This window comes from Trichoplusia ni, chromosome 10 (genome assembly GCF_003590095.1).
Source record: "Trichoplusia ni isolate ovarian cell line Hi5 chromosome 10, tn1, whole genome shotgun sequence".
Taxonomy (NCBI): Eukaryota; Metazoa; Arthropoda; class Insecta; order Lepidoptera; family Noctuidae; genus Trichoplusia; species Trichoplusia ni.
In genome coordinates, this window is record NC_039487.1 from 1,849,642 (window position 1) to 1,875,952 (window position 26,311).

Below are 26,311 nucleotides of genomic sequence, written 5' to 3' on the forward strand. Positions count from 1 at the left end.
TATCTCGTAGTTGCATAACTTTTAAAATGTTGCTCTGTTGGAACACGGTCTTAACCCCACAGGGTTGGTCAGTAAAATAATTAAACAGAGCTTCACTGTGTGTATAATGTAGCGTGTTCCCATTTTTTTTAAATCTCTCCAATACCGGACGTGTTGGGGTCGCGTAGTGGTTTCCATAAATTATTACAATGGAAGGTTTATTCCAGATAAAATTAAATTCGCCAAACGCTCGTCCGTCGGAATTATACTCGCTAAATTACCGGTTGTTGTTGAACCGACCCGTCGTTGTTATCATGATTATTCCCGAAATATTCTATTCAAATATTGATATTGATTTGCACTTCAATTTGCCCCCAATACGTTTTTTTGTTTTCATTTCATCACATTCTAAAAACAAACACACTATCGGAATATCAAATATCTCTACTCTAACTCACTACAAAATACAATCCAAATATTTTTAGTTCTAACGTTGCGTGCAATTTGCTGGTTGTATATTTTAAATATAGTATTGTTATCAAAATGTTATTCGTTGTATCCATATTTGAAAATGTAGATTAGAATATATCCTGCGGCGCCGAGCTGTGTTACAGAATCTGTATCTGTATAAAAAGTGACGCTAACATGAATTGAACATGCTGTATATCGCTGTATTCTGTGAGACATTAGTGGCTTATCGCTTTTAATATTGTAGATGCGAAGAAATATAGCGCCTTGCCACTGCTATCATAATACCGAGCTTAAACGCGCCCGAAAATGTCCGATTAAAAACATCTGACCATAAAAATCCACTAAATTACGTTAGGACGAAAAGTAAAAGCTCTCTCTCATAACGTTGAACTTAAAGTCATTTCAACATAAAAGAACAAACTTGAATATAATTTGTATTTGAGCCAGTTCACCCCGCTTCACTCGGCGTGTCGGTTGTAGACCGGTTCCCAACTTTGTAACTGTGTAGCAATTATAATAATGGGTTACACATAAAGTAAATTGGGTGGAAGTTCATTCGATTGTTAGTACAAATGTGTTCTACATCGGAGCAGTATGCGACCCACATAATTGCTCAAGAGGTGATCACACAAGATTGAGGAAGTTTTTTATTGCACTCGTAACTGAAGGATTTGTAGATCCACGGAAACACTCATTTAAACATAACAGTTATCATTGATCTTCCCCGTTGTAATTGGACAATATTTTTACTTTGTTTTAAATGAAACAAAATGTTCTTTGGGGCACATTTAATGCGTAGGCAATTAATTAATCGAATTTTGCACAGTATTCCACAAGAATAAATAATAAATAACAATTTAAGCGTTTAAAGCTTTGCGATTGCCTCTGTTTTATGATTTACAAGTTTTCATCGGAACTTTGCAACGTTCAACGCACAAGGGAATTATTATTTATGACTACAACACCTGCGACAGGACGTGGAAAGTTTCCTTAAAAGTCTCACTCGGCTGGCCTGGGGTAATGGGGGGAATAAGTCTACGTTCCTTGCGCCTAATTTGGCAACCCGACGCGCGGAATTTATGGGGGTGGGGCCTCTACAGCTTGAAATATTCGAAGGCTCCACTCGACCGTGAGTTATGAATGAATCCCGTTAAAGAACCCGGAAAATTTCTAACGGCACGCGTAACGGTTTTGACATGGCGCGGGATCAATCCGCGTCTTATTGCCGATATTGTCTTTACTTTATATTAAAAGGTAATTTTACGGTGTATATAAGCATGTTTTCCACCCTTCCATACTTCTCTATGCATGTCGAAGGTAAATGAGCTCATGAATGTTTAATTTATGCTAATGTTAACGTAGCGTGTCTACAAAATTAACGAAACATTGCGTTTAAGTGATGGTCTCGTTTATATCGCGCGGGGTTGTTGGCAACAGTAACTAAAACTTGTAACCAAGAAGGCGAATCCAAACAATCATTTCTGGCGAACGGAATATGAAAAAAGGATGAGCTTTAATGGGTACTACATCGGTAACAGGCGCACGACGCGGCGGTCCGCATTCAAATCTGTTTGATTTATGCGAAGTAATCGCTTCGGCGCTCCTGCCTGATGGGAAACTGGAGAAAATGGCAGACTAGATTATTTATGAGAACTAGACTGCGTTTAGTCCGTTGGTCAAACAACATTCAGCAATAATAAAGATACAAATACACGAATAAGACATCTACCTACTGAAGCTCTGGTGTATACTTACTGGTTTATTACTTTGTTATGTATCAATATTCTAGGCGTATTAAAAATGTACAAGATCGCCGGCACTGGCGTTACTCAGCGCCGCCGACGGATGCACAAATTACTTTATTGTGGTCAACAACAACGCCTTGTCTGCCCCACCGGCGCGCGGCCGTCTGCATCGACTCTTACACTTTTAAAACAAAATGGTGTCTTTCAAGTTCTGATTATTCGGTCGTTTCTTTTATTAATTGTATTAGGGTCGTAAAGTAAACTTTCAAAGCAAAAGTTGATGAACGGCCAACTTGTTCGCAGTTAGTGTCAACTTAATAACTGAAGTTTACTAAAAATATGATCGTTGGCGGTGGTCTCGGTGCCCGTATCATAAAGGAACGCTAAACTACCTTAATACTTTCACGGTGAAAACTTCAAATTGAATTTCCAGTTGTGTGAATATTTCAGACTCCCAACTGTTGACTTTAAAACATTGTTCCCTCGTCCCGCACATAACATTTACAATGTAAACATGTGGTTTCACTTTTCCATAAAGTTTTGAACAATTAATTAAAACGTATAATGTAATGCTTCAATTATTATTTGAACGAGCATTTTCACTTTGGCCTCTTTATTAAATTAGTATTCTCTAACCGTAACTAATGAAAAGCAGACATTTAATTTCGTCTAAAAGGTATGGCTGGGGTAAATAGACAAATGAAAACATAACACACTACATTCACTCCTACATAGTTTCAAAAAGGTTTCTTAAACTTAACAGCTCACAAGTTATCTATAGTTTACAATGAGCTACTTAGTTAAATATTTCACTTTAGTCTGAAGGTAATAAACCGTAAAATGTACCGTATAAAATATACATTACATAGTACTTGGACGTAAAACAGTAATTCGTAGGTGTTCACCGAACATGCTCCATGTAACTCGTATATTCTCGCTCTAAAACAACTTTACAAAGATTATCGATTGGAAATCGAGTCACGTATCGGGTTTGCAGGCGTGAAGGTACTTCTTTCAGATTGGGTACAGATCCATCGAAAAGATATGAGGGGCACACTCATTGAAAACAAAAAATTGAAATAGATTACCGCTTGACAACCTTTCAATGGTTTCCTTATTATATTTGTCCTTTTCTCCGCAAATACTTGGTATCTATTAAATTGTTCATGCCGCTTACCATTTTAATCTAATAAAATATGAATGTCGCATTACTTAAATCTTACCAGCTAAATATTACTTAGACAATTGTAAAGATGGTAATCCAATTATTTCATATCTTGCTAAATGAATACTAAAACAGTCCGTAATCTAAGACATTAATTGAACCCAAGAGTAGTCGTACTTAAATTATTTAGAAACTGATACCTCTTTTATTTCACGAAACATTTAATTTTAAAGCTATTAGAATTTAATTTGCATTCGTTCATTACCATTAACAGACTTTTTTACTCTCTCTTTATATCTAAAAGCGACCGGCGTCGGAGACCATTTGGCAATCAAGTAAAAAAAGCGCGAAAGCTCAAGCATTGCATTTAAACGTCGACTGCATTTACAGTGAAGGTAGAACGTTGCATTAATTACCAAAGCGTCCGATATAGGTGTCTGCACCAACACTGTAGTAGCACCATCAATAAAGCAGGCGACAGGCGCGCAGGGCAGCCACACGCCAGCTAATTTTCATACTAAACGAGCGGGTGCATTATTAAAATGTGCTTTGACGTGACAACCCTCTCGACCTCAGCGAGCATTTAAACTTGACTCGGTTACTGAGCTGTTAAGTATTTAAGGTGTTTGCTTCAGTGGGGTACTAGTTTATAGCAGAGGTGCAGCGACAGCCGAGCGCCCGTAACGTCGCCGTGAATTGTGTACTGCACGGCACACAATGTTGTACTGCGGCTCTCGTTAAAACTTAGGACGTAACATACTTCGTGGCCACTAACATCCATACGCCTCTAATATTTTGATTACTTGTCGTATCCCGTGACAAAGTTTTAAGTTCACTTCTTCCTAAATACAAAAGAGTGTAATCATGGGTTCTATTACGTTTAACTTTAAAAAAGACCATTCCCAACTGGCAAGTAAGGCATCAACTTTCTGATTGATGTTCATTATAAGCGAATATTATGTCACTGAAGCAGCTTAGTGTACCGCGACGTACCCTTGTGATATTCCCAAACAACACTTGCGAACAACAATTTAACACTTAGTTAAAAGCTTTCTCAGTGCGACTTACGAGAGACTGAAACAATACATTTTCTTCAGGCGAGTCTCTTGGCTCGCAACTTTGAAACAACTGCCTTTAGACTTGACATGTTTGCGCCATCCATCTAACAGCCGTATTTTCATACTAGCTGAGAGCAGGTGTCAAAACTAAGGGACGTTAGGCTAATGTATGCAGATTGCATCTTTCGCTACTCGGCAGGTCGGCGGGAGCCACTCTGTACACTACTTGCATTACCGCATTAGCTTTACTTTATTTTATGCTCTATTGCGGCGGTGTTATCTCGAAATTATTTTTGCACCTGCCTAATTACTTGTTGTGTTGTGATCATTTGTATGCATTAGATCGTGTGTACACAAATTAGGAATTGTGGGATGATAATGAAGTGTACACATTTATGTAGGTCACATTATGTCAGCTGTTGTTAGTTTTAGTACAGTGATACAAAGACTGGGTGATAATTTATGTTATTTTGAACCTTCCAAACACCTTCTTGCGCCAGATCAGCGATGAATAAATTAAATATTAAATGTACCAGTTAATGAAACCCATAAGAATAATGTCTGCTTATGAATTAAATAGGCTTAATAATTGTATTATGCTAAACAGGTAATTCTTATTTATAAAATTAAGTCAACGGTATTCAACTTTCAACGATCCTGTGTTCAAAGAAAAAGCATTTTTTAATTATATTTTCATTTTTTGATTATCGATATCAGTATTTAAAAACTTTGTTCCGAAAATCTATATTAAATAAAGTATTTAAAAAAATATTAAAATGTAACCAAGGGATGTAACATTTCCAGTTCTTTTGTAATTCGAAATAAATTTATTTCATTCATAGTTACTATTAATGAGCAGATTTTTACGTTTAATTAATATGCAGAATGATTTCAAAAACGAAAACAGTACAATAAACATAACGCCTGTAATAGCTTGTATACTCTTCCCATAGGTATAGGGAAGTTGAAAATGGACAGAACGATTTTAATTTTAAAGTCCACGTGATCCAAACAAGTGAAATGCAAACACAATTAACATTGACACCGTCATCAGTAATCACAGCTTTTGATTTTAATTGACTGGCTATCGATTAAATTGACATGTATCTTGTTCGCGTTATTACATTACCTTTGCGTGTCATACTGAAATTATGACGATATTTACGATGTCATTACGTAAATGAGCGCTCTACAATTTCGTTCACGACTATTTATTTAAAACAGTGATATGTAATACAAACAGTTCTGTTTTTCTCTGCTTTTACGAAATGCGTGTTTCGCAAAACGTATGAAAATAACATAAGGTTGAGAGAAATTGTGTTTCGATTGGAGTTTCTTTCTTAAATATTAATAAAAGCGCCACGGCACTTTTGAGACACTTTCGAGAGTAGAGACGGCGCGATGCATATTTAAAACAAAGGAGTTGAGGGGGACCAGCCCGCAGTGTATACTTGTAAGGTGTAAATGGTGTTAAAATACCTTTTCTAAATTAAAATTCACCTTTATTGGTCGGAATAATAAAGTTAAATTTTCCCCTAAAATTTACTTACCACAGAAATTATAAATTAATTAGAATTTATGTGGAAAATTCTAAATCGTTCATTGATTAATGGTTACTGCTTTCATAATGACAGTTTTTATTTCATTTAATAATTTATTTGTAATTTATAACAACACTACAGAAACCTAAAGTAATGTTACAAAATCATTTATATTCCTTAAGTGCACAAATTGACTTAAACAGAAAAATCTTTGTAATAAGCTGTATAGTATACTCCTATGTCTGTTCAGAAGGGATCAATACCAAGACGTTTCGGTTAATCCAGACATATAAACGAGTAAATAACCCGTGACAAAGTAACACAGCTCAAACTAAACTAACACGATAACTTACAGATTTAAATCGTGGTGTAATCCTCGTGACGTGCGGGGTCCACACGATACTAGAAAACAGAGCTCGTGGCAATTTATCTCAAGATAAATCCGACCACGCGTACGACACCTGTCAGACGGCGGGACGGGCGCCGTCTTGTCTCGTCTCTGCGAACAGCTCCGGTATTAGCTCTCAGGGTAAATTAGAATATTTCCAACATAAATAAAACGATAATTAACGTTTAAACAAACCGAGTTGTTGCGATACATTTTGTCAAGTTGTCGTCTTGTGACTTTATACCTTGTTTGCAGTTGCCGCCTGCGGTTTTGATGTTTTAATAAGGAATGATGCTTTGATCGGGTATTGAAGACGGTTTGTTTACGTCGTTTAGTGTGTCGCTCATTGTTTATTGCTTGTTGTTAAAGTGTTCGGTATTATACGAGGAGGTATAGTTCACGCAATGTTTAAAATACTGTATATTATTCAGACTTAATAATTCATCACAAGTTACTACAATAGTAAGACACAACTAATGATTAAAACAATCTGAACCAGAATTTATAAAATATTCAAACAATATGAAACACAATAAATTTAATTAGAATCTGAAGTGTACCCTAAACATCAATATAAATGTTTATTAGGTCCCGTTACAAGTAAACCGACGATCCAAAGTTAGTTAGTGTCTTATAAACCGCACTTGTCTCGCTCGCAGCTTCAATTCGCAGAATTTAAGATACATTGTGCAAACATATTAATTTAGCAAAACTATTGCGCTGTTGTGTCTCATTTGTACAAAGGATAGCAGAACGCCACCGCGCCGACTCGAGCGTTGCAATTTGTCCCGAGATAAATTCAACCGTAGACAGATGTCGTCCGTACCGACCTCTCTCGGTTTTTATTTATACGATTCTCTTGAAACTTTTAATTTAGGAAAGGAAAATATAGATATCGAACTATTGTGACGATTAATACATAAAAACAAAACAAATGAACACGCTTATATGCCAAAGCACGTTTTATTAAGGTATTCATCGGACGTCACGTACGTAATAATAAAACTTCACGCACAATTAGCACTCTCATTGTGAGCAGTTTGCGGTTTGTTACAGAAATATTCGTCTGAACACAAACACCGGCAGTAATCGTCATGTCGGTTTCTAAAATAGCTTTACGACCATTTTCTAACACTTCAAAGGAGGTCATTAAATGTCGAGGGACGCTCATATAAATTTCGATTTCCGAGACGTGTGCCGTTTGCGACCGCCACCTGGCAACTGTCAACATGAACTGCCAATTTGAATTCGGAGCCGCCTAATTGGCCGACAGCTCGTTCCAAATATAAATATTAAAGGTCGAAAACGGATATCGCGTAACGAGGTGGACGGGGTTGCCGGGAAGGGTCGCAGCGTGAGTGCCTGATAGGCGCGTGCGATTTTTCCGAGTTTATTCGTGCGTCAACCCAAACATTTCGTATGCAAACAATCGAGGAATTTTAATGCTTCCATCTGTCTGCCCATTTACCTAAACACGTAGAATGTAATACATTCGGTTCAACAACGCTTCAACAATCTTTCTGAAAATAACTTTTCCAGACAGACATTGTTCCTTTCATACAATTTATTGATCCTATCGTAATACCTGCTCAATCAAATCTCAAGTTCCTTAAAACTACTTGACTTAAAATCACTCGTAACAAAATAGAGACGCCAATTCATACAGATTTCACTTTATTGCTATCAAACCATCATGTATTCATGTTCCTCTTTAAGTTAATCGAACAATCCCGTCGACTTTAAGGACTAACCTTTCGTGGATCCCTCAAATTACGTACCATATGGTAACGTGATATTTCACATAGGCCGGGGTCCGAATAGGTAACCTTTCCGATTCACTGCGACCACCGCTCGTAAAATAGGGGGTGGTATTCTCCAAGTCATGAATACGTTAGTTCGTTGGAGCGGGCTGGTTTAATAGTTAAATAGGCAAGCTAGAGAGAAAGGGGTACATACTTACGTATGCCTAAGTCGCCCCCAGCCGAGGGAGGCCGTTCACACAAAAACGAAAATAATTGTCTTTTGTTGCCTCCCTTAATTAGACATTCCTTTCATTACGTTTATACTCTATCAGGAATAAATCCTTCGAATGAAATATGCCCCATAAATACATTCCGCAAATAAGTCCGAAATGCCTCAAGTCCAAATACCAAGTCCCAATTTACATATGAATTTATAATCAAAGTTTTGGATGTCAATATCCACTAATTGTACACTTGTATCGAAGAGCTCGGAATGCGTGAGCGGCATTCGCAAACAAACCCTTTTGGGAGCACTTCGCTATCGAAATTCTATTTGCGAGGGCAGCTTGGGCACATACACCCTCACACGATGAAGATTTCCAACTCTTGCTCAAATACTATATGCTAACGCAGCAATTTGAATGCCGCGAGTTGTACGGGAGCAGATCTCAGTAGTTGGTATGGACATCTTGGGAAAACCCTCACCGGTTTGCCGGTATTTACTATTAACTTTTATACAAGGTAGGCCGATTGCTGTTACGTCCTATCCCGACGTTAATACTAAACGAGATTCCGTATGATACCCGTACAATCTCTAGGCTCACGTTTATATATTTCAATGAATTGGGATATACTATATTCAGCCGATAGAAATCATTTATAAATACATTTTTAAAGATTCTTAAAGAAAAAATAGAGGAACATATAGAATATCTATCATCATAAGAAAACAGTAATTACGATATTAACAATACGCTTCCAGGAACCGGAATGGACGAAGAATCTTTTACGAGGCAGCAAACAAAAAGTACATCCCAACAATAGAGAGACATCGAGACAGATAAAGTTCAAAGTGTACTGAAGTTGAAAAGAGGTGTCTATCCTTAATACTAAGCTGAAATGAGCAAGTTGTAGGCAATGAGAATGGCTTATAAAGGAGTTGAGAGTGTTCCAGAATTGTAGAGTGCTGTAGAGTGTGCTACAGTCTACACGCGTTCGACTCTCGTAGACCGGCTCTCGTTAAGCGGTACATACTAACTGATACTTTCGAAAACTAAGGAACTTTTGTTTCTTAAAAGTTAATTTGTATTGCTATAATCAAGACAGGGTACTAGAATTTTGAATCTTATTCAAAAATCTTAAGAGTATTTTTTCATCTTATCTAAATTAATTGATTCATTTTAAGTTCTAAACAGAGTTTGGCTCACGGTAACCGAAAAATTATTTATATGGATTTTGTAAATTGGCAAAAGTTATCAAGTTTTATAAAAATACAAACGGGATATGATGCTAAATTCAATAAAAGGTTATCACCTAAGTGAACGCATATGTACGGTTTTATTAAAGTTTTTAAGTCAGTTTTTCCTCATATAGCCAACTGGAACATACGCATCCTATGCACATACAAAGATTCTCATTTGAGTTTTATAGCGAAGCTTTGACTGCATATTCCATATTTTTATACCGCACAAACTTGTTTTGAAAACAAAAATATGCTTCTAATTGAAAATTTGTTTTCGACAATTTTGTATTTCATCGAGCGTTTGAGGTTTTTGTATGCAAAAGTTTCGTTTTAATTAAATTGTATGTATTTACGTATCACGAACAACACAATAAAATACGGTTCCAAGCATTGTTAGCACAGCTAGTGTTAATTACCCGCTAAGATTTAGAGCTTTCGCGGAGGTTCTGTATCTCGCGTTATCTGCTTAATTGCCTAACAAACTGTTTGAATGTAATTACTCGCTACGAGTATTTGTCACTTTTGTTTAATAACCATGCGGCAGTCAGAATTAATAAAACTAAGTACTAGTACTTTAAGAAACAAAATCACGAAAATTATTCCAATAAGCTTTATTTTTCAACTTTTACTTTTCTTTCTTAAAAACAAAAGTTATGACTGTACTTTGGTAGGTCGCTACTTTTAATTACGCAATTAAATTTGACGGATAAGGAGCTGGAGGCAATAAATCTTTGTCACTTCCCCAGAGTACAATACGACAAATAATTGGTTGTACGCGCTGTGGTGGGTAGTTCGTTACTCGCATAACTACCCTCGACCCGAAACGGGAGAACAAATCGAGGAGCAACAGTAAACACATTCGTTACCTGAAAACCCACTTAAAACAAATACAGTTACAGTTCCTTTAACGCGCATAGGACACAAGAATCCCGCAAGGCAGAGCCCATCTCATGTGAATGATGCCGAGTGTTCCGCGCCGCGTTGTTAAAACTCAAGTCGTGTTGAGTCGCGCGCGCTAATTGTGCTCCTAGGTGGGGCAACCCTCCCCCCACTCTGCCTAGTGCTCTACACTTCTTGTTTCGGAGACTTATTGTATGGAAAGAAAAACTTTACAACTGTTGACATTGAGCTCATGCAGCGTCCATGTCATGTGCGCGAAATGTGAAACTGTCTTTTTAATTGCGTTTCGTTTTTAGTTGTTTGCCTCATTACTGATAGTGTCCAGTTTATTGTTTTGACTAAGTAAATGTTGCTTATTACAATTAGGTCAACTAAGCATCAACGCAAATATCTTGGTGTCAAGTGAACTAATTTTGATCGAGCACAAGGTTGGGTGGGACAATACCATAACAACTGTCTATATCTGTCCGAGCTCAAAACAAATTGCTACTAATATAACTTTTTGTGTCAGAAGCGCCACCAACAAAACTAATAAATGCCGGACAAGTATTGCTAGTTTAATCGCAGCTGCACAAAACGCGGGCGACAAAACCAACCTCGGATCCGAACCACAACAACCGTGCCGAAGTTTAATTCAATCGGTGTGCCCCAGTGAGTGTTTGGAGGGTGGCAGGAAGGGAGGGGGGAGGTGTGCGGGCTCCGGGGTGCGTGCGGGGTGCGGCGAGGGGAGACGCTCGCGAGGCGGTGTTAATTACTACTCATGTGGCAGGCCACATATCGCGAACTTTGGCGCCCAACGTGGGGCCCCCGCCACCGTATTTATCTTTTAATGTCAGCTGAGGGGGCCTTGTTTAATCTTGTTTGTTAACAATGTGGGATCATAGAAAAACTTTTATTTCATTACCAAATTAGTTTTAGTTATACCTACACAATTTCATTAAAATTCGTGGCTTAACGAATTAGATAACAAACTCTAGGTTTCGGCACGTAAATAAAAATAATAGAATATTCACACCTGAAAAGTAAAATGAAGAAAATATTCGACATTAAACACGTTCACGATTTCAATCTAATATTCCTGTCGTATTCCGCGTGCTTGCGTCGGATACCTCAAACATTCCCGTCCCTTGTTAGAAGACAGCGAGTCCCGAGTCCCGACACATCTCTAGGAACGCAGCCCTCTTTCCCCGATGCTTTCTCATGTAAATTTTGCAGATTTCCTTCCCAAATTCGATATATAAGTTAAACGGTACCGGCAAACTCACTTGCCCCTAGTAGATATGTCAACATCGATATTTCGAACTCTTGAACAATTTTGTGAGATATCAGATATTTTACCGACTTACGACACTTTCAGCAATCTGCATGTTGAAAAAATAGGTAATGCGTTATAAAACACATCCGCTTACATTAGAGCGTTATATGCATTATTTTTACGCTAGCCACATATCAATAACAATGCGTCAACCGTCTACTCTTCATAATTAGCGTCAATTTAAAAAAGACAGCTTATTGGCGCCCAAGCGAGGACTAAAAATAAGAAGCATTATTTTAGCATATAAAAATAATAAATGCGAGAAATATTTTCGATAATAAAGTATATCATGGTTAACATAAAATGGCTTGTTTGAAAATTGAAACATTTATAGGCTCTAGGCGAATCGATATCGAGCAGAGCGCCTCCGTGGGTCCATCGACATAAATTCGTATTAGTGCCACCTCAGATCGACTTTACGACGCCTCAGGCGTACTTATTGCCTGGTCTAGTTATTTACCCAGCACGTTAAATGTTTAATGGAAATAAAAATAATGTTATTTGATGTTTCCTTGGCGAAAGGTAGTTTGAACTCGAAATTAAATTCCATAAAATTCTTTACCATTTATTTCACTATCAAAATATTTGATTACAACTATTATGTCTCTTTTATTATTTCCTGAATCCCCGCAACGGGAAGTGGAAAATAAAATTCCAAGAAGTATTTGGACAATCGCGCGACTAGACTCTAAAGTTACTCCTTAAAGATGAACTTTTAAGCGAAGAAGACATCGTTAGACGTGTCGAGAAGTTTTCTTTAATTTATCAAGATTCTGGGCTGACACAGAATAATGTTAATTTAATATTGTACCAAATTAGGTAGAATTTTAAGCTTTCTAGAGACATTGTACGAAATATTTAACTCATTGATTTTTTTTATTTACTTATAGTAAGTTTATTATCCCTTTTAATACAAGGTTATGTTGTCCACGTGGACACAAGGTGTTATATCATTAGACAAAGCCCGCAACAGCCTAATAATTAACCTTTATTTTTGACCTTTTATTGTCCTTCACATTCAAACAAAATCGTATATAGTGCCTCCCTAAACTTATCAAGCAGCGTTGACCAAATTATTCATTTGCTTGGTACATATAATTAGTAAATTCTAATATAAAAATAATTAACCATAACTTGAAAATATTAGGCTATATGAATAGCAACAATACAGAGTTTAATTTAACAAAAGCAGCAATTAAGGTCAACATATTTTCAAGGTTTTCATCCTGTGTACATGGGTTTCGTAAACATTCAAGTTATATCTACAACGACACCTAGACTCAGGACAAACATATGTGGATATCACAAATGCTTGTGTAGGTTTGGCGTGGTGACCTCATCAACCACTCGGCTATCCGTACAGGCGCAACTTTTCTTACGTATGATAAATTTTATTCATGTCTGGTGATTTTTTGACATGGAGCACATTAAAGCATATTAAGAAATGGAAAAATAATTTTTATGTTGATAAATGTTACACACAGAAATTAAATATCTTACCATACCATTTCGTGGAAAACCAACCAAAAAAGTAAAGATCAGATCAAGTCAACTACAGATTCTCACAGTATAAAGTTGTGACAGACGCTGTATAATAAATTAGTGTTCCGCTTAATTCGCCTGTCAGCTTTCAACCGTCCACTACTCAGTGTTTCGGACAACAAATATGGCAAGACATCGGTCGGTGCGAAATTAAGTGAGTTTGCTAAGTGTAAACAGGGATAATCCTTGGCTTGACTATGATTAGCATATCGCGGCAGTCGGCGTTCGTTCCCCAGGGGCATCTGCAATTTAAATCAGGGACTTGGCGGGACGGGCCTCTCCTTAGCTGCGTACTCGGAATTTGAGATTTACTACGATTGGATGATTTGGGGTTCGATTTTCTGCTTGTTTGGTCTGATTGAATTCGCTCTTTAAATTGACTCATATAACTGATGTGACTCCGAATTTATTTTATAATTTGACCGTTCCCATTGTTTTCGTTTTTAAATTGCTTTCCAAGGTTTATCTGGTTAGCCGAAGGACCAAATAATATTGATAAAGAAAACGGACATGTTTTCCTTCCCCTCTATATTATGACTTCCTTCCTTCAGCAAACATAATGTATAAACTCCCCAATGTACAAAGGTTATCTATCTTCGTACAAATTCTATAGTTGTGGAGATTAGTGCCATCAATCAGATGGTTTGAAGCGGTTGCCGAGATACGGCGATCGGTCTGGTGCAAGTTATAAGCTGGTTATATTTTTGATACTATCCAAAATTGATTTTATTAAGTACATTATGATGATAATATCGAATGTTTATTTTTAATCAAGTAATAGCGAGGCAATGTTTTTTAAAAAATACTTTAAGCAGCGCATAAACGTTTAAATAATATTAAATCTTCTAATATATAAAATTCCCGTGTCACGATGTTAGTTACTGTACTCCTCCGAAAGGGTTCGACCGATTCTTATGAAATTTTGTATACATATTGGGTAGGACTGAGAATAGAACGACGTTTATTTTTTATAACCCTGAGTGACAAGGGTTGCCCACACAAAAATTTATTTTTTTATTTTATGGACGGATTTTTTTTTTTTATGAAGTATTAAAAAATACATCCAAAACGACGTTTGCTGGGTCAGCTAGTATAATATAATTTAAAAAAAATATTTTCTGAAAAATTACCAGGCTGAAAAAACAAACCAATCACCAAATAACTCAATATCCTTCCTTACCAAGTATAAAAACGTTAGAAACAAAATATGATAGTACGTACAGTCAGCGCCAAAAGTCGATGAACAGAATCAACTTTACAAAACAGCTGTTCACAATAAAATGCCATAAGTTATAGTCGCAACTGGGAAACAAAATAGAATGTACACCAGAAAATTTACAAAAGTCGCTAAACACGAGTATTTCAAAAGTATCTGTGCACTAGTATTCCTTATGTCGCTGAACATCATTCTATCAAAAGTCACTAAACAGCAGATAAAACAAAATTAGGCTTACGGGCGCTCCGTCTTTTATAGCGGACTGCTTGTCAAATCCCAGGTTCGAAAGAGGTTTCACTAAGGATCTTGAAGGAGGTTTCACTTTGAGAAGAAGGTTTCGTTAACAATATCTAAAATATTTTCATTTGAATTATTACTTAAAGTAATAAATGAAATATGTGAAATAATAAATTTAATTTAAAATATATTTTTTTATATTATTTTAATATTTTACAAAAAAATAATGGATTAAAAATTCTAAATATCCATGTTTTTAAATGTCACTCCACTCAAATTGTATCAAAATCGGTCCAGCATTTTTAAAGTTATAAATTGTATTGATATAGATACAGCAAGCACTGTCCCAAAAGTAGCTCAACAACATAAGCGTCAAAAGTAGGTACATTAACACAGTCACGGCAACATTAGAAATATACTTTGTTAGCCTGATTTTGTTTTATCTGCTGTTTAGTGACTTTTGATAGAATGATGTTCAGCGACATTAGGAATACTAGTGCACAGATACTTTTGAAATACTCGTGTTTAACGACTTTTGTAAATTTTCTGGTGTACATTCTATTTTGTTTCCTAGTTGCGACTATAACTTATGGCATTTTATTGTGAACAGCTGTTTTGTAAAGTTGATTCTGTTCATCGACTTTTGGCGCTGACTGTACCATGATTTATCGACGTACATTAACTTAAATATTGTACTAGAGCACAATGCCGTGCGTCCACAGATATACAGTTGTGAAAAATTGCCGTGGATGTAGACGTTGCGAGAGGAATGTTCCCCCCTCATGCCCGCCCCTCCCTCTTCCTGCAGAATAAAGAATTTAATCGCGGCCCTCTAGAAACGCTGCTTAGAGCTTTATACGCTACAAATTATATCTTACCCCGATAAATGATTTAATGTTCCATTATTTGGAATGCTGTAATGAAAGTCATATCTTGTAAGCTTCGGTGTTTGGGATTTGGTTTATGAGTCATATTGTAGGTCTAAAAATAACATGCTGAATACACCTGAAGTATTTAGCTCGTCATTTCCTCATTTTATTTGACCAAAATTCTTGGACATAAGTAATGCCTTTTTCTATTATTCTTTTGTCATGTCTTTAATTTTCGCATTATATAAGATTGAAACAAATATTATTTTACCCCTTTTCTTAGACACTCCGCATAATGCTAAAGTTGTTCCTAATATCATATCGCTCCATAAACATAACCAATACTTGACAAGTAACACCATATTTATTGAATCTAAAAATAACCGAACTTGATATTTGCTATGTTTGACATTTCCCTTTTACTTCCTATTACACCGACATCGCAAAGCAGCCCAAGACGGCAAAATGAAATACGATATGAATGCTATTGACAGATTCCGTTACTCAGAAATACGCGTATGTATTCAATATTCATGTAATACCAATATATCCGCACTTAAACCGCACCGCATTTAAACTGAAAATTCCAAAAATAGTGTAATAAGCTACTTTATCAAATACTTATATACACGGTGCAAGTTCCGACGGTAGATTCAATTGAGGCTGGTAAATCTAAACCGTACAGGAAGTTGGGCCCAATCGTATCCTCACCTGCATACGGATTTGAAATTCAAATAGGATGAGACAAACCCAGTTTCCTCGTAACCCTGTAGGTTTATCGTTGCCAATAGTTTTCGTTAGAGACATCCCGAAGATCTGAGACCTGTTGTGAATCTAACAAAGAGATTATTTTTCTTTTATTGTATAAACAAATATAGAATACGTTATCAAAGAGACGAAATCCCACTATATACTCGCACACACCGCTTTTAATGCTGTATTTAGAATACGATTATATTCTCTGAAGGAGATTTGTCAATATGAAATATCGTTATATGTGCTCTTATAAAAAGCTTCGTAAAGTACCTACTCAACGCACTTTCCTCTGCTCGTTAATTTAATAAAATGGAAAATTTTAATTGCAAGCGACCCTCTCTTTGGGGTTCCATTAAAATAATACCACTGGGCTCAAGTGTGTTTCTCTTGAGGATAAAATAGCAAGAAAGTCGAAAAGTTCTCGCTATGGTAGGTGTCATAATGCCTAAGTAATAATTAATTAATAAGTAATTTTAAGTTAGTTACTTGTTTTACTACTATTATCTACGTATATTGTAAATTAAAAAAAAACCTGATAGATGAAAACTAATTGTTAATTTTCAGTGCTTTCAGTTGTCAATCAACGAAACAACAACAATTTACAAAAATATAAACTTAAAAAACCCCTAAATAACATCTGGCTACTCACGCACCAATAAAGTTTGGAACCCAACGGCCCTTTGCGGTGAACAAAATAAATAAAGCTAATACTGACAAAGGGCAAAACAAATAAAGTCCATCGGAAGGTAATTTGAAAGGTCAACTTGGTAAAAATATCGCATCATTAGTCGCTTAAAGGTCGTTAATATGATATTATCCATGCAATATAGCTTTATAATGATCGATCTATCTCGATAGGCCTTCCATTGTTATTGAAGTGAACAGGGACGATTAATTATCCATTGAACATAATTTGGGCGGACCAGCGGCCCAGTGCTGTAACGGACCGCTCCCTCCAACGTGAATTGATATCGGCTGTTGTCTCTTCATTATATATTATCTTTAGCCATTATTGAATTAACCAAATCCAAGTCTTCATTCAATGTAAATAACCCTATTCATACATTTAATTCTCTTAGAAACTTATTGAACCATTTATTATAGGAGGATGGTCACCCAATTAACTTAAACAAAAAAAAAATCAATACCATATTGATTTTTTTTGGAGAGATAATGCGCGATAATGCACAAATAAATAGTAACAAAGAATAATCGTACGTTAAGCATTTTAAATTAGCGAATTCTTTGAGATTCTTAGCTATCAAAGGAAATAATAAATTGTTTTCCACCCACCTCCCAACAAGTTTTGTCTGCTTTCAAGGCGAAAGGCATCTTTATCGCTGTAAAACTTTTTCTTCCTTGTGTAGAGACGGAGAACCCCTTTTAATGAAACTTAAACCGGCCGTCTGCAATTTAGATAAGTATCCTACTTGCCTTTTAATTAAATATAGCTGTTCATCAGCTATGACTGTACGACTATTCCGTTGAACAAGTTTTTCATTCGAAACAGTTCAATCATTCTTGTGAAGGCCAAGTCTTCGTATTTTGCTTTAAAAATCCCCCTCCTTTATGTCCGCTCGTAAATTGGGTTTACACAGCGCACTCTCATCAAAAATGTTATTATACTTGTACATACTTAGCTAATTTAAATATAAAACATACCCTACAGATTAAAACTTTCACAAACTTGGGTATTTACTTGATGTTTTCACTGTAAATCGTCTCCCTTGACTTGTTTTCCAAGATATTTATAATCAGCGACTTTCCCCAACTTAGTGTCGGCGTCGAAATATCCTTTTAATGGTCGGCGGAGTGTTGGGTCGTCTGCAATTTAGATTAGTCCTTTAATTAAATTAACATTATGATCCCTATCTCAGCGAAGCAGGTGGTCGACAATATTGCTCCGTTGGAACTCCTTCTTTGCATTCGTTTCTACTTTATATTGTTCTTTATTAAGATTGTTCATTTTTCAATTACTGTTATTGGCTTGAATGGCGAGGTGGGTTATATTTTTGATTCCCTTTTTTGAAAGGACTTTTCAGTTTACATGTTCCAACAGTTTGGTGGATCAGAGAATTCTGGTTAATTCAACTATTACATTATTACAAACAAATAGTCCTCCATTTGTTAGAGATAGGGTAAAAATGACAGCCATATGTTCGCACATATGTACATAATGAATTTTAAGTGCTTGGTAACTGTGGCAATAGATAAGCCAGAGGTCGGGCTTAGTGAGGTGCTTTGAGAGCCTATGTCTAACAGAGAACTGACAATGGCTTAACATTCGTTGACAGTTACAGCCTCACTATCATCCCATCGGAGGATTTAGACAACACAAACGTTTAAGTACCTGACCTTTAGGCGTTGTTGCGGAAAAAGTTGCGGTTGAGACCCAAGTACCTGAGAAATAAATAAATGAACGCAGTAAGGTATAGGATAAAACTTTAAAAGCGCTCTGCTTTAGTCACTTTTTTTTTAAAATACTATTGTTAATATTTAACCGATGATGTTTAATTTCAAAATATAGATCCTCCTTTTCTAAGTCAATAAAAATAGTAATTGAATCTGTTCTAGTGTCTTAAATTACGCAGTTCATAAAATGTAAGTAGTTTGATGATTAAAAGGTTTTATTAAATAAGAACTCTTTCATATGTCATCTTCAGGATCATCCGTCAAATTACACTTTGAGATCCTTTTACTTATACCATTACGGTAAAGAGTATTGATACTTTATGTAACGTACAATATCCTCGATCGTATTTCTTGCAAGTAATCTCCGAAAAGTGGCCAGAGTTATTAATGATAGTGGTTAAATAGACGTCTAAGGGCCCGGCGAGGGATTCCTCGAGAAAATGTTCCTTCAGTAAAGAAAATAGGACGAAGGAAGTAGATAATAGGCATGTGTACCCATGTAATAATATCTTTTAACATTCTTCCTTACTGATCAGGCCCCAAAAAGGCAGAACCTAACTACTATGGTAATTAGCCCTTCTAGCCAAGTGACAATTCTGCAATAGATTACGTCAAAGTCACGTGATTAGTCGTAACGAAACGTCATCTCCAAACACTCGAGCGTTTTCTATGCTCCCCACAAAAAAAGTGTTGTGTGGAACCCATGTCTTCCAGTGTCGGTTAATCACTAACCAATATGCACTTGGCGAGTCACGCTACTTTTACATGCATAATTAATAACGCATATTAATAAAATTCTGTATAGTTTGAATCAAATCCGAATGATAAATTAAAAGTCGATAAAACAATAAAGAAAGTTATGGTCAAATTAAACAATCCGCCGGATTCAATGATTTCAATTAGCTGGTATATTCTTGTTCGCCGGTTCAGCTCACCGCGTTTTTCTACTTTTCCAGTCTGTTTGCGTTCGGTTTTATCTATTTTCTTAGTGCTACAATCTTGGCGTCGCTGGTCGACCGAAAAATTAGAAATATCTCTATCTCAGTCAATCGTTCAATTTAACCGGACCGTTTTGTTTTATATTGAATACTTAGTTTTTTAGAAAAGAAATAACCGAATAGCGTTGGAGATATAAAGAATTCTCGTAGGTATATTTATTTGTAACATTTAACATTTTACAAAAATATTACATTGTATAACATTAGAATTTAATAACTGTACACTCTACAAATCAAAGCAGGCACAAGTTAACATTATTAACTCAGGTCTATTTATCAAACTCCGATATAATCTTTAATTAATAGCCCGAATCATAACTCCAACTATTTACACACAAATTGGTTTAGTTAGATACCTCAGGAAAGGACGAAGCTTCGTACAGTCAAGCTGGGATCCTGTAGTCCCAGCGGTCATCGATATCTATACCGTTCCTGTTAAACTTGTGAAATATTGCCTCTGACATTGACGGCCCGAAGAAAAATTGCCTCCGCAAAGTTTCAACACTTCATTTCGAAAACTTTCACCACGCTCTGTTATCGGTACGCTTTCGGTTATTGATTCGCGTTTGAACAGCTTTATTACCTGCTACGTACATACGCACGTATACCTTAGTATGCTTACAATTCGTATTCATACCAAAAGTACATCCACTTAAAATAATTACTATTTTAGTTTGTAGTAATAAGGTTTTGAATATTTTTATAACTGCAAATACAAGGAAAAATATCGATTGGTTGAAATGGCAAATAATCTGAAACACAACATCAAATATCCAGCACCAAACAATGCGTCAGCAGTTGTTACTTTTTCATTCGGCGATCCGTAAAAGGAGAAAACAAATGAATTGCCAAAGTTCTCGTTAGAGTGGATAAAACAAAAGTTAACCACCGATTTTCTATTCAGCGCACCCGCTGTTTCAATCAACTACGGGAATAGAAATGGAAAAACATGACTCAGTTGCTGTTAACGTGTACAACCAAATACCTGACTTCAATTTGTGAAATTAAATTTATTTAGAACCCTAAGTAAAATGTATCGATCCAAAATTTTTAATAAACCTTAGGCTGGTTTTACCTACAGCCAAAATTACCACCCAACTTTATTAAAGAAAAACAAAAAAAAACCTGTTTGCTTGCACTATACCGGCTTCTCTCCGTCAGCAATGGCTTCAAAGGGAGGTGGTCGAAACAAAGACTAGTAAAGTACCTACAGGAGTAACAATTCCAACAGTCAGGTAAAAATAATAAATGAATAATTATTTGTTTTCTTTATTGACATCAGACGCCTGACATTTAATTTCTATTCCTCTTTGTACTTCGTACCGTTGTTTCGAATGGAAGCGTTTTCATTATTGTTCCTTTTTTGAGTACAAGTGGAAATAATACGTCTGCCACCAGTAGGCACGTGACAGGGTCGATTTGATTACCCTTTTGTTTTGGACCGCTTTTAACATTTATACTTTTTTAAATGATTTCGTCGTCTCCGTATTTTAGGTAGGTATAGAATTGTAAACAACAATAATGCTTATTTGTTTTCCTCTTAATTTTATTCATTCTTTTCCGAGATCAGTTGTAATTGAAATACTTTACTTTTTATTAAATTCGATGCTTTTAGCTTTCTAGGATTCCTGGAAGTCTATTTCGAGGCGCAGTTTTTCTTAGAAACTTTATTGCTCTTATTTATTTTTCATGAACTTCGTTTTATAAACTTGTTCTTTTATTTACGTTCAGTTCACTAGACTCGCAGTTTATCATTATACCTACACATCTTCGATCAATGATAATCGTTATTAATCACATTTAGTAAACATTCTACTGTGCGAGATTGCATGTTGAAAGTTAGGTATGTACACACTAACGTATGATAAATTCGCTGTGCAGTGCCCCGGGCGTTTCCGCTCCAATCGCTTCGGATGCACGCCCGCGCGATCGATCGTGTGAATACACCTTTATCCGTATTTTATTTTTATTTTCATTTATTTATAGGCGCTGTTTATTGAATGTCAACATGGCCCGTTTACTTTCCAGGTTGCTGAGTATATTATAAAACGTAATTACACGTGTCGATTTTCTATATTAATAGGCTAGAAGCACCGTGTTTAATTTTATCGGTAAGGCAGAAGCACTGAAATACTTCACGATATTATATACGTATGGATTTAAGTATTATTGTATAAGAGCAAATAATAAACACGTTAATGTTAATATAAATACTCAAAATTATAAATGTATATTTGTCATATTAATTAACAGAGATATCAACGACGAATGTAATTAATTTAACGAATAAAATGATAATATATTTTAATAAACGTCGGTGAATTAATAATTTTATTTTCGAAATTGTCGATGCGTCGGATCAGCTTGCCAATTGGAACGCGCAATTACTATTATCACGTCAGCCAACAGTCGTTTGGTATTAAATTAATATTCAGAACATCGTTCGTCGATGGCGTCGCACCGACCCTCGGAGCCAGTTCAATTATCACCCTGTAGGACTGACCATCCTTCACGCAATCAACAACATAGCTCGGATAACTAGTGCCAAAATTCAGAAACAACTTTTCACTTCATTTATAGATTTAATGGATACAAATATTCACTCAAAGGCAATATATTAATATTGTCCTCTCTTTTTATTTTTAAAAACAAGCAATCTTAAACAGGAATTTCATGATAAACATTATTGCATTTCCGATCATAACCGACCATTCCATAGCTCCATCTCTGTTCGCGTGAATTCAATTAGTAACACAACCATCTAATGTGTTTACACTTGAACATAATTACAGCTCATTTACACCTGATTAGGTACCAAAGCTGTCATGCAACTAAACATTCTATGGTGCAATGAAACGCAACATTCCTCTTTGATTGTTCATTCGCTATACGATAATTGAACAATAACTTGTCACTGTTAACTCTTACCTTGTAACGTGAGAAAGAAATTGATTTATTTTTCTTTCTTGTCGTATTAACGTCGCTACTAGATCGTATCGGACTCTCTAGACAGATCAAATGTTCGTTTCGTTTTCAAAGCCGTAGAGGCGTAAAATTGAGATAGAGATAAGCTCGAAATAGACCACTTACAACACCGCATTCAGTAACGAAAAAATAAAGAATGAAATGTTTTTACCAAACTCATGAAACACGTTGATATAAATATCAATAATTGATAAAAGTGCATAGATGTAACTGCATAATTTTTTATCAACTGTTTTGTCAAAAGTTTAATCATTTATTTTTGTGTATTAAAAGTTCAGATCAAGCAATCGGAATCAGATTCAACTCGAATCAGAATAATTACTAAAACGACATGAACAACATTCGCGGACTGTTTTTCATCGCGCACTCCAAAAAGAGAACTTGTTATCACTGCGAACAAACTTTTCAGTGTATGCGTTATTCGGTAACATTTTCTTTCTCTCGAGTATGAAACATAACTCAATAGTGAGCGCAGGGATTTGGGCGCAACCGAGTGTAAAATGGTCGACATGGAGGGGCATTTTCAAACTGACCGGACAGTCCGAACCACCCTTTGCCTCCCTGAAATATGTTAGGTGTGCCGGTATTTGACGTTCTTATATCTACGCAGTACTAATACAAGTGTTGGAATGCTTTATAGATTTTCTTTGACAGGACGCTTGTGTGCGGTGACTTGGTTTTGTAAAGTTTAAGGGGTTTTTTTCAATGGAACGTGGGACGATATTGCAAGTAATAGAGAAGTTTTTAAGGAGAGTGGTAATTTTGCATTCTCCATGAGCAGGATTTCACAGGCTTCTTAATTGCTTTGTACACAATTTGTAATTTAATTATCAATTTTTACTTTGTACCAGTAACGATTGAAGTGTTTACTGAGCGAGTAATACGTTTACGTAGCAAAAGTCACGTAAAATGAAACGTCATGTAAATTAAAAAAATGAAATAAAAATTTGTAAATAAAATATTGGTTTACAATTGTCAATCTTCTGAATCGTTAGCAAGCAGAACTTCACATACTTTCTACAATACATCTACTGTTATTTGTTCAGACATAATTCTTCTTTTATCTCGAAATTGATTTAACTCGATGTGAGTTATCCCTCACGTTAGCAAATCCAAAGTGACTGCATATAGCAGAAACAGATATTTATTAGTCTCCCGGGAGACAAACTTACGACTCCCGCGATAGCAACACCGGCACTCGGTGTTCCTTCGAATGTAATCTATTATATATTTCACCTACCGCTCTCAGCGAAGCCGACTGTGTTATTTACTTTTCCTTATATAAAATAAAAGTAAAACTTACGTTTAAGATAAACACCTCAAAAGTGAATAAACTGATTACTCTGGATCTGCGGCACGTAATTGAATTTCACTTATTTTTTTATGAGTTTAAAAGAACGGTCTTGGCTCCGAGCTTATAATTAGATGTTACGCCGCAGACCCCATGCTCAGGTAGCCGTCTATTAATAAACTTACATAACAGGCTCTATTGAAACTGAGCGTTCAATGGCCAAAGTTAGTATCTAGTCTTAAGTTAAATATGGGCCTAGGATCCCAGTGTTTGTTTTACTGCTCATGTTCAACCCAAAGATTGTTTTGATAACAATTTATGCGTACAATATCAAATCAAAGTGGACTTTATTAACCGTTCCAAATATCTACATGTCTATGAACCTTCCCCAATAATCAAAAGGCTATCAGTAAATTCTATTTTGCCCTCATTAGATATGAACACGACGAGACTTTATGTAATAATTTCCTTTGGCATCCCGCAATATTAAAAATGAGGTTGTAAAAATATCGCATATCGCCGAAACAGGGAATTCCCGTGCATTCGCCCGGAAAATAGCCGACATAAAGGTCCGACATTTTGCTTGACCGGGGCACGGACGCCGATAAAATATATACGAGGACCTCCCTCGCCGCAAGTGTCCTAATGTTGATAAAACCTGATAAATCAACACACCCCTGCCTTGCTTGGTGTCTTGCAGTACCTACAACACAACGGAATATAAAAACCTATTTAGTAGATTCGTTTTTGTTTGTGGCTGTTCCAGTAAAAAAAAACTAAAAATGTAAGTCAAATAAAAGTCATCTGTCAAATAATATATTCAAATTTAGAAGATGTATAGTTTTTTGTAATTTAACGATTATTATTTATTGAACAATAAATATCAACAAAACCGCATACAGACATTATGTGTGAATGGTGTCTAGTTGCGGAGTCAAGAAATGTAATACCCGTGGTACATTAATATGAACTAGTTGAACTTGTGCTTAGGTGTAGGAAGTACACGAACAATATTAAGACTTAAGGTTTTTTTATATTAGGTCCATACTGGTCCAGTGTAATTCAGACCCGCGATAATAAAGGTGCTCCTAAAAAATAAAAATAAACAGCTACCTAGTTATAACGGTTCATATAGAGAAACAACCTGGTGACAGACGGACAGACTGGCAGTGCCACCTTAGAAATTTTTCGAGTTCCTTTTTTACTCTTTAGGTACGGAAGCCACCAAAACTATAGTTAATTGCGGTAAACGACACAAAATCTAGTACACACAACACTTATCCTCGAAAAAATCATTTTAAAAATTGTAAGGTAGTAGAAAGCGCAACTCAGACGCATAAATAAGCGCGCAACAAGATGGCGTCAGCGTCGGCGGCGGTCCGTGTTGCCAGCAATTAATCTCCATTTCCCGCACGCGCCAAATCGCGCCGCCATTACTGGCTCTGTTTTATTTCATTAAATGGACCCGCCGAATTAATGCGCTGCACCGTTTATAAAACCGATGAAAGAATCGGAAAAAAAGCGTCGAAAGATTTCTATGAGCTCCTTTGTGGCCGCTTGTGAAAATTGTCCGACGTTTTCTTTGTTTATTGAGGAAAACAGCCTGTTATGTCTTCCTTTTGATATCTTTGTGTTGTTTGCTGTATCTATTTGAGCGGTGGTAAAGTTTGATGTGTTTGAATATTTACTTTTTCATATAATTCGCAGTTGCGAAACTTTTAGTTTATAAAAATGTTGCTTTAGCTCTAACGTACCTAAGGCCATTCAAGATAAACATTTTCATTTTCTAAATAATAATCAATTTCGTTCTGAATATTCAATAAAGGTACGCGACATTGACGGATGTCAATGTCGAGAGAAACTTACGAAGAATTACTCACACGTGAAAATATAATACAAAGTCATGAAAAGCTTAGCCGACTTCAAACGAAATTTATACATACATTAACAAAAACACGGTTTTGCTTTTATTCGGTAATTAATCATTGCCGAGTTTTGAAAACTTTAAAATGATGACGGTGTTTAATTAGCTATTTAGCTTATTTAATTAGGCATTACTGGTAACTTTTGCTTGCAAATAATTTTCTTTGGTCGCAAACTTCTTTGGTTGAAGAAATCACACTGATCATCATGTGGTGGAGTTTAAGCATAGCAAACAAATTTTTATCATTACAATAATTTTATGTAAAGAAATGACTCACACGGGGATAATTAAATTGTATGTACAAATACAGTGAAC

At 36.0% G+C, this 26,311-nt stretch overlaps 1 protein-coding gene across 1 annotated transcript in view; it reads left to right on the forward strand.

Moving 5' to 3' along the window:
- LOC113498151 (protein couch potato) overlaps window positions 1–26,311 on the forward strand; it is a 131,280-nt gene that overhangs the window by 99,186 nt on the left and 5,783 nt on the right. The window lies entirely within an intron of this gene.